Genomic DNA, 17,158 nt, shown 5'->3' on the forward strand with positions numbered 1-17,158 from the left:
CTCTGGGTTCCACATGCATGTTTTAGCTGAAGGAAGAATACCTTAAACCTGCAGAGTTGAGACCCGTGGAATGGGTACCATGCAATATGACTTCAAAGGGTCTTCATTTGCTCACCGAACCTCTCCAATCCTATCACTGCTGCGTTTACACCCCTGTACACAGGCTTGATTCTCTTTTGGAGACATAGCAATCCATAGGTTTTAAGATACTTACTAGTCAGGTACATTCTTAGGCTTTTAATATGGGGTGTTGTGTCCATTTCGTTGAGCAAGGAGTAGCTCTTGTCTATTCCATATTTGGCTTAAGGAACTTTATCTGTGCTCATTTCAATCTCTGGTTTTATGCAGCACCCCAACTCACCTTTCCCCTTAAGCAAGCATAAGTTGGTTTTCTAAATTTGAGACCCTGTTCTGTTCTGTAATTCAGTTCCTGTGTAGCCAAGTTTCCATTCCGTGTATTACTGATATCTTATGATGTTTCTTTTTCTGTGTGACTTATTTCAGTTAGAATCATCATACCTGAATCCACTCATTGTGCTGCTAAGGGCCTGATGACATAGATTTCATTGCTGAGTGATATTGCTTTGTAAGTAAATACCACAACTTCTTTATCCATTTTTCACTTTCTGTGATGTTGAACTTGTACTGTAAACGAGGTTCTTGTAAACAGAGGCGTCCCAAACTTTGGGGTGGCTGTGTCTTTTTGATTTTAATTTCCCTAAGCTATAGGACCATAAGTGGCAGTGCCCTAGGCTCTGTTGCTTTGTTTTTTAGATGTTTCAGGAAACACCATACACTTCTCCCAAGTGTCTGTTGGCAATTTAAATCCCGCCCATCAGCATAACAAGGCTCCCAGTTCTCCATGGCCTGTCCTGCCTTTCTGGATTTTACACTTTTTTCAGATGGCCCTTTTGACCGGGGGGAAGTGAGACTTCATTGTAGTGCAGATTTCCTTTGCAAGCTTGCTTGGTTGGCCAAAAAGGGCGTATGCGTGTTTTCCTGAATATATTCAGGAAAAAACGCATACGCCCTTTTTGGCCAAGTGCATCATTGTGGACGGTCTGCCTCTTTTCCTATGCTTTCAATGTAATTCCAGTCTACCTCCTGAAATCGGTTTCCTGCAATTCTGCCCCGCTTTCAAGTCCTCTTGGCAGCCTTACTTCAGTCTATTTTTGGACGATAGCTGTCATTTATAACTCTGCAGGTTTGTGAATTACAGTGCCCCTGAGCTCCTTTCTTCAACTCGCTTTCTTGTGACCTGGCCGTAACACCGCAGGATGGCTTCAGGCCCTAATATGGTTCCGGCACGGCACGCTGAGCCTTTGGTTATTTCCTCATCCTGGTGGGAAATGAGAGTTAAATTTGCCCGTCCAGACACCTCCAGCTAGTCTCTCATTCGTTCTCGCTATTCCTGTTCATCTTCCGCAGAAATTGCAAACTGGGCCAAACAGGAGGTTAAAGGCGCTGACTCTCCAAGTGGGGAGAGTGTTAGTAAAGCGTCTGGAATTTTGCACCCGAGTACCAGGGGAGGAAAACTGAGACATATTTGAACACGTCTCCCGTTCACATGGTCGATCATACTTGGGTTCCACATACAAGTTTTAGCTGAAGGAAGAATACCTTAAACATGGGTAGTTGAAACCCGTGGAATGGGTACCATGCAATATGACTTCAAAGGGTCTTCATTTGCTCACCGAACCTCTCCAATCCTATCACTGCTGCCTTTATGCCCCTGTACACATGCTTGATTCTCTTTCGGAGACATAGCAATCCATAGGTTTTAAGATACTTACTAGTCAGGTACATTCTTAGGCGTTTAATATGCGGTGTTGAGTCCATTTCGTTGAGCAAGGAGTAGCTCTTGTCTATTCCATATTTGGCTTAAGGAACTTTATCTGTGCTCATTTCAATCTCTGGTTTTATGCAGCACCCCAACTCACCTTTCCCCTTAAGCAAGCATAAGTTGGTTTTCTAAATTTTAGACCCTGTTCTGTTCTGTAATTCAGTTCCTGTGTAGCCAAGTTTACATTCCGTGTATTACTGATATCTTATGATGTTTCTTTTTCTGTGTGACTTATTTCAGTTAGAATCATCATACCTGAATCCACTCATTGTGCTGCTAAGGGCCTGATGACACAGATTTCATTGCTGAGTGATATTGCTTTGTAAGTAAATACCACAACTTCTTTATCCATTTTTCACTTTCTGCGATGTTGAACTTGTACTTTAAACGAGGTTCTTGTAAACAGAGGCATTCCAAACTTTGGGGTGGCTGTGTCTTTTTGATTTTAATTTCCCTAAGCTATAGGACCATAAGTGGAAGTGCCCTAGGCTCTGTTGCTTTGTTTTTTAGATGTTTCAGGAAACACCATACACTTCTCCCGAGTGGTTGTTGGCAATTTACATCCCGCCCATCAGCATAACAAGGCTCCCAGTTCTCCATGGCCTGTCCTGCCTTTCTGGATTTTACACTTTTTTCAGATGGCCCTTTTGACCGGGGGGAAGTGAGACTTCATTGTAGTGCAGATTTCCTTTGCAAGCTTGGTTGGTTGGCCAAAAAGGGCGTATGCGTTTTTTCCTGAATATATTCAGGAAAAAACGCATACGCCCTTTTTGGCCAAGTGCATCATTGTGGACGTTCTGCCTCTTTTCCTATGCTTTCAATGCAATTCCAGTCTACCTCCTGAAATCGGTTTCCTGCAATTCTGCCCCGCTTTCAAGTCCTCTTGGCAGCCTTACTTCAGTCTATTTTTGGACGATAGCTGTCATTTATAACTCTGCAGGTTTGTGAATTACAGTGCCCCTGAGCTCCTTTCTTCAACTCGCTTTCTTTTGAGCTGGCCGCAACACCGCAGGATGGCTTCAGGCCCTAATCTGGTTCCGGTACGGCACGCTGAGCCTTTGGTTATTTCCTCTTCCTGGTGGGAAATGAGAGTTAAATTTGCCCGTCCAGACACCTCCAGCTAGCCTCTCATTGGTTCTCGCTATTCCTGTTCATCTTCCGCAGAAATTGCAAACTGGGCCAAACAGGAGGTTAAAGGGACTGACTCTCCAAGTCGGGAGAGTGTTAGTAAAGCGTCTGGAATGTTGCACCCGAGTACCAGGGTACGAAAACTGAGACATATTTGAACACGTCTCCCGATCACATGGTTGATCATACTCTAGGTTCCACATGCATGTTTTAGCTGAAGGAAGAATACCTTAAACCTGGGTAGTTGAAACCCGTGGAATGGGTACCATGCAATATGACTTCAAAGGGTCTTCATTTGCTCACCGAACCTCTCCAATCCTATCACTGCTGCGTTTATGCACCTGTACACATGCTTGATTCTCTTTCGGAGACATAGCAATCCATAGGTTTTAAGATACTTACTAGTCAGGTACATTCTTAGGCGTTTAATATGCGGTGTTCAGTCCATTTCGTTGAGCAAGGAGTAGCTCTTGTCTATTCCATATTTGGCTTAAGGAACTTTATCTGTGCTCATTTCAATCTCTGGTTTTATGCAGCACCCCAACTCACCTTTCCCCTTAAGCAAGCATAAGTTGGTTTTCTAAATTTGAGACCCTGTTCTGTTTTCTAATTCAGTTCCTGTGTAGCCAAGTTACCATTCCGTGTATTACTGATATCTTATGATGTTTCTTTTTCTGTGTGACTTATTTCAATTAGAATCATCGTACCTGAATCCACTCATTATGCTGCTACGGGCCTGATGACATAGATTTCATTGCTGAGTGATACTGCATTGTACGTAAGTACCACAAGTTCTTTATCCATTTTTCACTTTATGTGATATTGAACTTGTACGATAAATGAGGTTCTTGTAAACAGAGTCGTCCCAAACTTTGGGGTGGCTGTGTCTTTTTGATTTTAATTTCCCTATGCTATAGGACCATAAGTGGAAGTGCCCTAGGCTCTGTTGCTTTGTTTTTTAGATGTTTCAGGAAACACGATACACTTCTCCCGAGTGTCTGTTGGCAATTTAAATCCCGCCCATCAGTATAACAAGGCTCCCAGTTCTCCATGGCCTGTCCTGCCTTTCTGGATTTTACACTTTTTTCAGATGGCCCTTTTGACCGGGGGGAAGTGAGACTTCATTGTAGTGCAGATTTCCTTTGCAAGCTTGCTTGGTTGGCCAAAAAGTGCGTATGCGTTTTTTCCTGAATATATTCAGGAAAAAACGCATACGCCCTTTTTGGCCAAGTGCATCATTGTGGACGTTCTGCCTCTTTTCCTATGCTTTCAATGCAATTCCAGTCTACCTCCTGAAATCGGTTTCCTGCAATTCTGCCCCGCTTTCAAGTCCTCTTGGCAGCCTTACTTCAGTCTATTTTTGGACGATAGCTGTCATTTATATCTCTGCAGGTTTGTGAATTACAGTGCCCCTGAGCTCCTTTCTTCAACTCGCTTTCTTTTGAGCAGGCCGCAACACCGCAGGATGGCTTCAGGCCCTAATCTGGTTCCGACATGGCACGCTGAGCCTTTGGTTATTTCCTCTTCCTGGTGGGAAATGAGAGTTAAATTTGCCCGTCCAGACACCTCCAGCTAGTCTCTCATTGGTTCTCCCTATTCCTGTTCATCTTGCGCAGAAATTGCAAACTGGGCCAAACAGGAGGTTAAAGGCGCTGACTCTCCAAGTGGGGAGAGTGTTAGTAAAGCGTCTGGAATGTTGCACCCGAGTACCAGGGGAGAAGAACTGAGACATATTTGAACACGTCTCCCGTTCACACGGTTGATCATACTCTGGGTTCCACATGCATGTTTTAGCTGAAGGAAGAATACCTTAAACCTGCAGAGTTGAGACCCGTGGAATGGGTACCATGCAATATGACTTCAAAGGGTCTTCATTTGCTCACCGAACCTATCCAATCCTATCACTGCTGCGTTTACACCCCTGTACACAGGCTTGATTCTCTTTTGGAGACATAGCAATCCATAGGTTTTAAGATACTTACTAGTCAGGTACATTCTTAGGCTTTTAATATGGGGTGTTGTGTCCATTTCGTTGAGCAAGGAGTAGCTCTTGTCTATTCCATATTTGGCTTAAGGAACTTTATCTGTGCTCATTTCAATCTCTGGTTTTATGCAGCACCCCAACTCACCTTTCCCATTAAGCAAGCATAAGTTGCTTTTCTAAATTTGAGACCCTGTTCTGTTTTGGAATTCAGGTCCTGTGTAGCCAAGTTTACATTCTGTGTATTAGTGATATCTTATGATGTTTCTTTTTCTGTGTGACTTATTTCAGTTAGAATCATCGTACCTGAATCCACTCATTATGCTGCTACGGGCCTGATGACATAGATTTCATTGCTGAGTGATACTGCATTGTACGTAAGTACCACAAGTTCTTTATCCATTTTTCACATTCTGTGATATTGAACTTGTACGGTAAATGAGGTTCTTGTAAACAGAGTCGTCCCAAACTTTGGGGTGGCTGTGTCTTTTTGATTTTAATTTCCCTAAGCTATAGGACCATAAGTGGAAGTGCCCTAGGCTCTGTTGCTTTGTTTTTTAGATGTTTCAGGAAACACCATACACTTCTCCCGAGTGTCTGTTGGCAATTTACATCCCGCCCATCAGCATAACAAGGCTCCCAGTTCTCCATGGCCTGTCCTGCCTTTCTGGATTTTACACTTTTTTCAGATGGCCCTTTTGACCGGGGGGAAGTGAGACTTCATTGTAGTGCAGATTTCCTTTGCAAGCTTGCTTGGTTGGCCAAAAAGGGCGTATGCGTTTTTTCCTGAATATATTCAGGAAAAAACGCATACGCCCTCTTTGGCCAAGTGCATCATTGTGGACGTTCTGCCTCTTTTCCTATGCTTTCAATGCAATTCCAGTCTACCTCCTGAAATCGGTTTCCTGCAATTCTGCCCCGCTTTCAAGTCCTCTTGGCAGCCTTACTTCAGTATATTTTTGGACGATAGCTGTCATTTATAACTCTGCAGGTTTGTGAATTACAGTGCCCCTGAGCTCCTTTCTTCAACTCGCTTTCTTGTGAGCTGGCCGCAACACAGCAGGATGGCTTCAGGCCCTAATCTGGTTCCGGCACGGCACGCTGAGCCTTTGGTTAATTCCTCTTCCTGGTGGGAAATGAGAGTTAAATTTGCCCGTCCAGACACCTCCAGCTAGTCTCTCATTGGTTCTCGCTATTCCTGTTCATCTTCCGCAGAAATTGCAAACTGGGCCAAACAGGAGGTTAAAGGCGCTGACTGTCCAAGTTGGGAGAGTTTAAGTAAAGCGTCTGGAATGTTGCACCCGAGTACCAGGGGAGGAAAACTGAGACATATTTGAACACGTCTCCCGTTCACACGGTTGATCATACTCCGGGTTCCACATGCATGTTTTAGCTGAAGGAAGAATACCTTAAACCTGCAGAGTTGAGACCCGTGGAATGGGTACCATGCAATATGACTTCAAAGGGTCTTCATTTGCTCACCGAACCCCTCCAATCCTATCACTGCTGCGTTTATGCCCCTGTACACACGCTTGATTCTCTTTTGGAGACATAGCAATCCATAGGTTTTAAGATACTTACTAGTCAGGTACATTCTTAGGCGTTTAATATGGGGTGTTGAGTCCATTTCGTTGAGCAAGGAGTAGCTCTTGTCTATTCCATATTTGGCTTAAGGAACTTTATCTGTGCTCATTTCAATCTCTGGTTTTATGCAGCACCCCAACTCACCTTTCCCCTTAAGCAAGCATAAGTTGGTTTTCTAAATTTGAGACCCTGTTCTGTTTTGGAATTCAGTTCCTGTGTAGCCAAGTTTACATTCCGTGTATTAGTGATATCTTATGATGTTTCTTTTTCTGTGTGACTTATTTCAGTTAGAATCATCGTACCTGAATCCACTCATTATGCTGCTACGGGCCTGATGACATAGATTTCATTGCTGAATGATACTGCATTGTACGTAAGTACCACAAGTTCTTTATCCATTTTTCACTTTCTGTGATATTGAACTTGTACGGTAAACGAGGTTCTTGTAAACAGAGCTGTCCCAAACTTTGGGGTGGCTGTGTCTTTTTTGTTTTAATTTCCCTAAGCTATAGGACCATAAGTGGAAGTGCCCTAGGCTCTGTTGCTTTGTTTTTTAGATGTTTCAGGAAACACCATACAATTCTCCCGAGTGTCTTTTGGCAATTTACATCCCGCCCATCAGCATAACAAGGCTCCCAGTTCTCCATGGCCTGTCCTGCCTTTCTGGATTTTACACTTTTTTCAGATGGCCCTTTTGACCGGGGGGAAGTGAGACTTCATTGTAGTGCAGATTTCCTTTGCAAGCTTGCTTGGTTGGCCAAAAAGGGCGTATGCGGTTTTTCCTGAATATATTCAGGAAAAAACGCATACGCCCTTTTTGGCCAAGTGCATCATTGTGGACGTTCTGCCTCTTTTCCTATGCTTTCAATGCAATTCCAGTCTACCTCCTGAAATCGGTTTCCTGCAATTCTGCCCCGCTTTCAAGTCCTCTTGGCAGCCTTACTTCAGTCTATTTTTGGACGATAGCTGTCATTTATAACTCTGCAGGTTTGTGAATTACAGTGCCCCTGAGCTCCTTTCTTCAACTCGCTTTCTTGTGAGCTGGCCGCAACACCGCAGGATGGCTTCAGGCCCTAATCTGGTTCTGGCACGGCACGCTGAGCCTTTGGTTAATTCCTCTTCCTGGTGGGAAATGAGAGTTAAATTTGCCCGTCCAGACACCTCCAGCTAGTCTCTCATTGGTTCTCGCTATTCCTGTTCATCTTCCACAGAAATTGCAAACTGGGCCAAACAGGAGGTTAAAGGGACTGACTCTCCAAGTCGGGAGAGTGTTAGTAAAGCGTCTGGAATGTTGCACCCGAGTACCAGGGTACGAAAACTGAGACATATTTGAACACGTCTCCCGATCACATGGTTGATGATACTCTGGGTTCCACATGCAGGTTTTAGCTGAAGGAAGAATACCTTAAACCTGGAGAGTTAAGACCCGTGTAATGGGTACCATGCAATATGACTTCAAAGGGTCTTCATTTGCTCACCGAACCTCTCCAATCCTATCACTGCTGCGTTTATGCCCCTGTACACATGCTTGATTCTCTTTCGGAGACATAGCAATCCATAGGTTTTAAGATACTTACTAGTCAGGTACATTCTTAGGCGTTTAATATGCGGTGTTGAGTCCATTTCATTGAGCAAGGAGTAGCTCTTGTCTATTCCATATTTGGCTTAAGGAACTTTACCTGTGCTCATTTCAATCTCTGGTTTTATGCAGCACCCCAACTCACCTTTACCCTTAAGCAAGCATAAGTTGCTTTTCTAAATTTGAGACCCTGTTCTGTTCTATAATTCAGTTCCTGTGTAGCCAAGTTTACATTCCGTGCATTACTGATATCTTATGATGTTTCTTTTTCTGTGTGACTTATTTCAGTTAGAATCATCATACCTGAATCCACTCATTGTGCTGCTAAGGGCCTGATGACACAGATTTCATTGCTGAGTGATATTGCTTTGTAAGTAAATACCACAACTTCTTTATCCATTTTTCGCTTTCTGCGATGTTGAACTTGTACTGTAAACGAGGTTCTTGTAAACAGAGCCGTTCCAAACTTTGGGGTGGCTGTGTGTTTTTGATTTTAATTTCCCTAAGCTATAGGACCATAAGTGGAAGTGCCCTAGGTTCTGTTGCTTTGTTTTTTAGATGTTTCAGGAAACACCATACACTTCTCCCGAGTGGTTGTTGGCAATTTACATCCCACCCATCAGCATAACAAGGCTCCCAGTTCTCCATGGCCTGTCCTGCCTTTCTGGATTTTACACTTTTTTCAGATGGCCCTTTTGACCGGGGGGAAGTGAGACTTCATTGTAGTGCAGATTTCCTTTGCAAGCTTGCTTGGTTGGCCAAAAAGGGCGTATGCGTTTTTTCCTGAATATATTCAGGAAAAAACGCATACGCCCTTTTTGGCCAAGTGCATCATTGTGGACGTTCTGCCTCTTTTCCTATGCTTTCAATGCAATTCCAGTCTACCTCCTGAAATCGGTTTCCTGCAATTCTGCCCCGCTTTCAAGTCCTCTTGGCAGCCTTACTTCAGTCTATTTTTGGACGATAGCTGTCATTTATAACTCTGCAGGTTTGTGAATTACAGTGCCCCTGAGCTCCTTTCTTCAACTCGCTTTCTTGTGAGCTGGCCGCAACACCGCAGGATGGCTTCAGGCCCTAATCTGGTTCTGGCACGGCATGCTGAGCCTTTGGTTAATTCCTCTTCCTGGTGGGAAATGAGAGTTAAATTTGCCCGTCCAGACACCTCCAGCTAGTCTCTCATTGGTTCTCGCTATTCCTGTTCATCTTCCGCAGAAATTGCAAACTGGGCCAAACAGGAGGATAAAGGGATTGACTCTCCAAGTCGGGAGAGTGTTAGTAAAGCGTCTGGAATGTTGCACCCGAGTACCAGGGGAGGAAAACTGAGACATATTTGAACACGTCTCCTGATCACATGGTTGATCATACTCTGGGTTCCACATGCATGTTTTAGCTGAAGGAAGAATACCTTAAACCTTGAGAGTTGAGACCCGTGTAATGGGTACCATGCAATATGACTTCAAAGGGTCTTCATTTGTTCACCGAACCTATCCAATCCTATCACTGCTGCGTTTATGCCCCTGTACACATGCTTGATTCTCTTTCGGAGACATAGCAATCCATAGGTTTTAAGATACTTACTAGTCAGGTACATTCTTAGGCGTTTAATATGCAGTGTTGAGTCCATTTCGTTGAGCAAGGAGTAGCTCTTGTCTATTCCATATTTGGCTTAAGGAACTTTATCTGTGCTCATTTCAATCTCTGGTTTTATGCAGCACCCCAACTCACCTTTCCCCTTAAGCAAGCATAAGTTGGTTTTCTAAATTTGAGACTCTGTTCTGTTCTGTAATTCAGTTCCTGTGTAGCCAAGTTTACATTCTTTGTATTAGTGATATCTTATGATGTTTCTTTTTCTGTGTGACTTATTTCAGTTAGAATCATCGTACCTGAATCCACTCATTATGCTGCTACGTGCCTGATGACATAGATTTCATTGCTGAGTGATACTGCATTGTACGTAAGTACCACAAGTTCTTTATCCATTTTTCACTTTATGTGATATTGAACTTGTACGATAAATGAGGTTCTTGTAAACAGAGTCGTCCCAAACTTTGGGGTGGCTGTGTCTTTTTGATTTTAATTTCCCTATGCTATAGGACCATAAGTGGAAGTGCCCTAGGCTCTGTTGCTTTGTTTTTTAGATGTTTCAGGAAACACCATTCACTTCTCCCGAGTGGTTGTTGGCAATTTACATCCCGCCCATCAGCATAACAAGGCTCCCAGTTCTCCATGGCCTGTCCTGCCTTTCTGGATTTTACACTTTTTTCAGATGGCCCTTTTGACCGGGGGGAAGTGAGACTTCATTGTAGTGCAGATTTCCTTTGCACGCTTGCTTGGTTGGCCAAAAAGGGCGTATGCGTTTTTTCCTGAATATATTCAGGAAAAAACGCATACGCCCTTTTTGGCCAAGTGCATCATTGTGGACGTTCTGCCTCTTTTCCTATGCTTTCAATGCAATTCCAGTCTACCTCCTGAAATCGGTTTCCTGCAATTCTGCCCCGCTTTCAAGTCCTCTTGGCAGCCTTACTTCAGTCTATTTTTGGACGATAGCTGTCATTTATAACTCTGCAGGTTTGTGAATTACAGTGCCCCTGAGCTCCTTTCTTCAACTCGCTTTCTTTTGAGCAGGCCGCAACACCGCAGGATGGCTTCAGGCCCTAATCTGGTTCCGACATGGCACGCTGAGCCTTTGGTTATTTCCTCTTCCTGGTGGGAAATGAGAGTTAAATTTGCCCGTCCAGACACCTCCAGCTAGTCTCTCATTGGTTCTCCCTATTCCTGTTCATCTTGCGCAGAAATTGCAAACTGGGCCAAACAGGAGGTTAAAGGCGCTGACTCTCCAAGTGGGGAGAGTGTTAGTAAAGCGTCTGGAATGTTGCACCCGAGTACCAGGGGAGAAGAACTGAGACATATTTGAACACGTCTCCCGTTCACACGGTTGATCATACTCTGGGTTCTACATGCATGTTTTAGCTAAAGGAAGAATACCTTAAACCTGCAGAGTTGAGACCCGTGGAATGGGTACCATGCAATATGACTTCAAAGGGTCTTCATTTGCTCACCGAACCTATCCAATCCTATCATTGCTGCGTTTACACCCCTGTACACAGGCTTGATTCTCTTTTGGAGACATAGCAATCCATAGGTTTTAAGATACTTACTAGTCAGGTACATTCTTAGGCGTTTAATATGGGGTGTTGTGTTCATTTCGTTGAGCAAGGAGTAGCTCTTGTCTATTCCATATTTGGCTTAAGGAACTTTATCTGTGCTCATTTCAATCTCTGGTTTTATGCAGCACCCCAACTCACCTTTCCCCTTAAGCAAGCATAAGTTGCTTTTCTAAATTTGAGACCCTGTTCTATTTTGGAATTCAGGTCCTGTGTAGCCAAGTTTACATTCTGTGTATTAGTGATATCTTATGATGTTTCTTTTTCTGTGTGACTTATTTCAGTTAGAATCATCGTACCTGAATCCACTCATTATGCTGCTACGGGCCTGATGACATAGATTTCATTGCTGAGTGATACTGCATTGTACGTAAGTACCACAAGTTCTTTATCCTTTTTTCACTTTCTGTGATATTGAACTTGTACGGTAAATGAGGTTCTTGTAAACAGAGTCGTCCCAAACTTTGGGGTGGCTGTGTCTTTTTGATTTTAATTTCCCTAAGCTATAGGACCATAAGTGGAAGTGCCCTAGGCTCTGTTGCTTTGTTTTTTAGATGTTTCAGGAAACACCATACACTTCTCCGGAGTGTCTGTTGGCAATTTACATCCCGCCCATCAGCATAACAAGGCTCCCAGTTCTCCATGGCCTGTCCTGCCTTTCTGGATTTTACACTTTTTTCAGATGGCCCTTTTGACCGGGGGGAAGTGAGACTTCATTGTAGTGCAGATTTCCTTTGCAAGCTTGCTTGGTTGGCCAAAAAGGGCGTATGCGTGTTTTCCTGAATATATTCAGGAAAACACGCATACGCCCTTTTTGGCCAAGTGCATCATTGTGGACGTTCTGCCTCTTTTCCTATGCTTTCAATGCAATTCCAGTCTACCTCCTGAAATCGGTTTCCTGCAATTCTGCCCCGCTTTCAAGTCCTCTTGGCAGCCTTACTTCAGTATATTTTTGGACGATAGCTGTCATTTATAACTCTGCAGGTTTGTGAATTACAGTGCCCCTGAGCTCCTTTCTTCAACTCGCTTTCTTGTGAGCTGGCCGCAACACAGCAGGATGGCTTCAGGCCCTAATCTGGTTCTGGCACGGCACGCTGAGCCTTTGGTTAATTCCTCTTCCTGGTGGGAAATGAGAGTTAAATTTGCCCGTCCAGACACCTCCAGCTAGTCTCTCATTGGTTCTCGCTATTCCTGTTCATCTTCCACAGAAATTGCAAACTGGGCCAAACAGGAGGTTAAAGGGACTGACTCTCCAAGACGGGAGAGTGTTAGTAAAGCGTCTGGAATGTTGCACCCGAGTACCAGGGTACGAAAACTGAGACATATTTGAACACGTCTCCCGATCACATGGTTGATCATACTCTGGGTTCCACATGCAGGTTTTAGCTGAAGGAAGAATACCTTAAACTTGGAGAGTTAAGACCCGTGTAATGGGTACCATGCAATATGACTTCAAAGGGTCTTCATTTGCTCACCAAACCTCTCCAATCCTATCACTGCTGCGTTTATGCCCCTGTACACATGCTTGATTCTCTTTCGGAGACATAGCAATCCATAGGTTTTAAGATAGTTACTAGTCAGGTACATTCTTAGGCGTTTAATATGCGGTGTTGAGTCCATTTCATTGAGCAAGGAGTAGCTCTTGTCTATTCCATATTTGGCTTAAGGAACTTTATCTGTGCTCATTTCAATCTCTGGTTTTATGCAGCACCCCAACTCACCTTTACCCTTAAGCAAGCATAAGTTGGTTTTCTAAATTTGAGACCCTGTTCTGTTCTATAATTCAGTTCCTGTGTAGCCAAGTTTATATTCCGTGCATTACTGATATCTTATGATGTTTCTTTTTCTGTGTGACTTATTTCAGTTAGAATCATCATACCTGAATCCACTCATTGTGCTGCTAAGGGCCTGATGACACAGATTTCATTGCTGAGTGATATTGCTTTGTAAGTAAATACCACAACTTCTTTATCCATTTTTCGCTTTCTGCGATGTTGAACTTGTACTGTAAACGAGGTTCTTGTAAACAGAGCCGTTCCAAACTTTGGGGTGGCTGTGTCTTTTTGATTTTAATTTCCCTAAGCTATAGGACCATAAGTGGAAGTGCCCTAGGTTCTGTTGCTTTGTTTTTTAGATGTTTCAGGAAACACCATACACTTCTCCCGAGTGGTTGTTGGCAATTTACATCCCGCCCATCAGCATAACAAGGCTCCCAGTTCTCCATGGCCTGTCCTGCCTTTCTGGATTTTACACTTTTTTCAGATGGCCCTTTTGACCGGGGGGAAGTGAGACTTCATTGTAGTGCAGATTTCCTTTGCAAGCTTGCTTGGTTGGCCAAAAAGGGCGTATGCGTTTTTTCCTGAATATATTCAGGAAAAAACGCATACGCCCTTTTTGGCCAAGTGCATCATTGTGGACGTTCTGCCTCTTTTCCTATGCTTTCAATGCAATTCCAGTCTACCTCCTGAAATCGGTTTCCTGCAATTCTGCCCCGCTTTCAAGTCCTCTTGGCAGCCTTACTTCAGTCTATTTTTGGACGATAGCTGTCATTTATAACTCTGCAGGTTTGTGAATTACAGTGCCCCTGAGCTCCTTTCTTCAACTCGCTTTCTTGTGAGCTGGCCGCAACACCGCAGGATGGCTTCAGGCCCTAATCTGGTTCTGGCACGGCACGCTGAGCCTTTGGTTAATTCCTCTTCCTGGTGGGAAATGAGAGTTAAATTTGCCCGTTCAGACACCTCCAGCTAGTCTCTCATTGGTTCTCGCTATTCCTGTTCATCTTCCGCAGAAATTGCAAACTGGGCCAAACAGGAGGTTAAAGGGACTGACTCTCCAAGTCGGGAGAGTGTTAGTAAAGCGTCTGGAATGTTGCACCCGAGTACCAGGGGAGGAAAACTGAGACATATTTGAACACGTCTCCCGATCACATGGTTGATCATACTCTAGGTTCCACATGCATGTTTTAGCTGAAGGAAGAATACCTTAAACCTGGATGGTTGAAACCCGTGGAATGGGTACCATGCAATATGACTTCAAAGGGTCTTCATTTGCTCACCGAACCTCTCCAATCCTATCACTGCTGCGTTTATTCCCCTGTACACATGCTTGATTCTCTTTCGGAGACATAGCAATCCATAGGTTTTAAGATACTTACTAGTCAGGTACATTCTTAGGCGTTTAATATGCGGTGTTGAGTCCATTTCGTTGAGCAAGGAGTAGCTCTTGTCTATTCCATATTTGGCTTAAGGAACTTTATCTGTGCTCATTTCAATCTCTGGTTTTATGCAGCACCCCAACTCACCTTTACCCTTAAGCAAGCATAAGTTGGTTTTCTAAATTTGAGACCCTGTTCTGTTCTGTAATTCAGTTCCTGTGTAGCCAAGTTTCCATTCCGTGTATTACTGATATCTTATGATGTTTCTTTTTCTGTGTGACTTATTTCAGTTAGACTCATCATACCTGAATCCACTCATTGTGCTGCTAAGGGCCTGATGACACAGATTTCATTGCTGAGTGATATTGCTTTGTAAGTAAATACCACAACTTCTTTATCCATTTTTCACTTTCTGCGATGTTGAACTTGTACTGTAAACGAGGTTCTTGTAAACAGAGCCGTTCCAAACATTGGGGTGGCTGTGTCTTTTTGATTTTAATTTCCCTAAGCTATAGGACCATAAGTGGAAGTGCCCTAGGCTCTGTTGCTTTGTTTTTTAGATGTTTCAGGAAACACCATACACTTCTCCAGAGTGTCTGTTGGCAATTTACATCCCGCCCATCAGCATAACAAGGCTCCCAGTTCTCCATGGCCTGTCCTGCCTTTCTGGATTTTACACTTTTTTCAGATGGCCCTTTTGACCGGGGGGAAGTGAGACTTCATTGTAGTGCAGATTTCCTTTGCAAGCTTGCTTGGTTGGCCAAAAAGGGCGTATGCGTGTTTTCCTGTATATATTCAGGAAAATACGCATACGCCCTTTTTGGCCAAGTGCATCATTGTGGACGTTCTGCCTCTTTTCCTATGCTTTCAATGCAATTCCAGTCTACCTCCTGAAATCGGTTTCCTGCAATTCTGCCCCGCTTTCAAGTCCTCTTGGCAGCCTTACTTCAGTATATTTTTGGACGATAGCTGTCATTTATAACTCTGCAGGTTTGTGAATTACAGTGCCCCTGAGCTCCTTTCTTCAACTCGCTTTCTTGTGAGCTGGCTGCAACACAGCAGGATGGCTTCAGGCCCTAATCTGGTTCCGGCACGGCACGCTGAGCCTTTGGTTAATTCCTCTTCCTGGTGGGAAATGAGAGTTAAATTTGCCCGTCCAGACACCTCCAGCTAGTCTCTCATTGGTTCTCGCTATTCCTGTTCATCTTCCGCAGAAATTGCAAACTGGGCCAAACAGGAGGTTAAAGGCGCTGACTGTCCAAGTTGGGAGAGTTTAAGTAAAGCGTCTGGAATGTTGCACCCGAGTACCAGGTGAGAAAAACTGAGACATATTTGAACACGTCTCCCGTTCACACGGTTGATCATACTCTGGGTTCCACATGCATGTTTTACCTGAAGGAAGAATACCTTAAACCTGCAGAGTTGAGACCCTTGTTATGGGTACCATGCAGTACGACTTCAAAGGGTCTTCATATGCTCACCGAACCTCTCCAGTCGTATCACTGCTGCGTTTATGCCTCTGTACACATGCTTGATTCTCTTTTGGAGACATAGCAATCCATAGGTTTTAAAATACTTACTAGTCAGGTACATTCTTAGGCGTTTAATATGCGGTGTTGAGTCCATTCGTTGAGCAAGGAGTAGCTCTTGTCTATTCCATATTTGGCTTAAGGAACTTTATCTGTGCTCATTGCAATCTCTGGTTTTTTGCAGCACCCCAACTCACCTTTCCCCTATGGAAGCATAAGTTGGTTTTCTAAATTTGAGAGCCTGTTCTGTTTTGGAATTCAGTTCCTGTGTAGCCAAGTTTACATTCTGTGTATTAGTGATACCTTATGATGTTTCTTTTTCTGTGTGACTTATTTCAGTTAGAATCATCGTACCTGAATCCACTCATTATGCTGCTACGGGCCTGATGACATAGATTTCATTGCTGAGTGATACTGCATTGTACGTAAGTACCACAAGTTCTTTATCCATTTTTCACTTTCTGTGATATTGAACTTGTACGGTAAATGAGGTTCTTGTAAACAGAGGCATCCCAAACTTTGCGGTGGCTGTGTCATTTTTATTTTAATTTCCCTAATCTATAGGACCATAAGTGGAAGTGCCCTAGGCTCTGTTGCTTTGTTTTTTAGATGTTTCAGGAAACACCATACACTTCTCCCAAGTGTCTGTTGGCAACTTACATCCCGCCCATCAGCATAACAAGGCTCCCAGTTCTCCATGGCCTGTCCTGCCTTTCTGGATTTTACACTTTTTTCAGATGGCCCTTTTGACTGGGGGGAAGTGAGACTTCATTGTAGTGCAGATTTCCTTTGCAAGCTTGCTTTGTTGGCCAAAAAGGGCGTATGCGTGTTTTCCTGAATATATTCAGGAAAAAACGCATACGCCCTTTTTGGCCAAGTGCATCATTGTGGACGTTCTGCCTCTTTTCCTATGCTTTCAATGCAATTCCAGTCTACCTCCTGAAATCGGTTTCCTGCAATTCTGCCCCGCTTTCAAGTCCTCTTGGCAGCCTTACTTCAGTCTATTTTTGGACGATAGCTGTCATTTATAACTCTGCAGGTTTGTGAATTACAGTGACCCTGAGCTCCTTTCTTCAACTCGCTTTCTTGTGACCTGCCGCAACACCGCAGGATGGCTTCAGGCCCTAATCTGGTTCCGGCACGGCACGCTGAGCCTTTGGTTATTTCCTCTTCCTGGTGGGAAATGAGAGTTAAAT

This window comes from Stenella coeruleoalba (assembly GCF_951394435.1).
Source record: "Stenella coeruleoalba genome assembly, contig: scaffold_77, whole genome shotgun sequence".
NCBI lineage: Eukaryota > Metazoa > Chordata > Mammalia > Artiodactyla > Delphinidae > Stenella > Stenella coeruleoalba.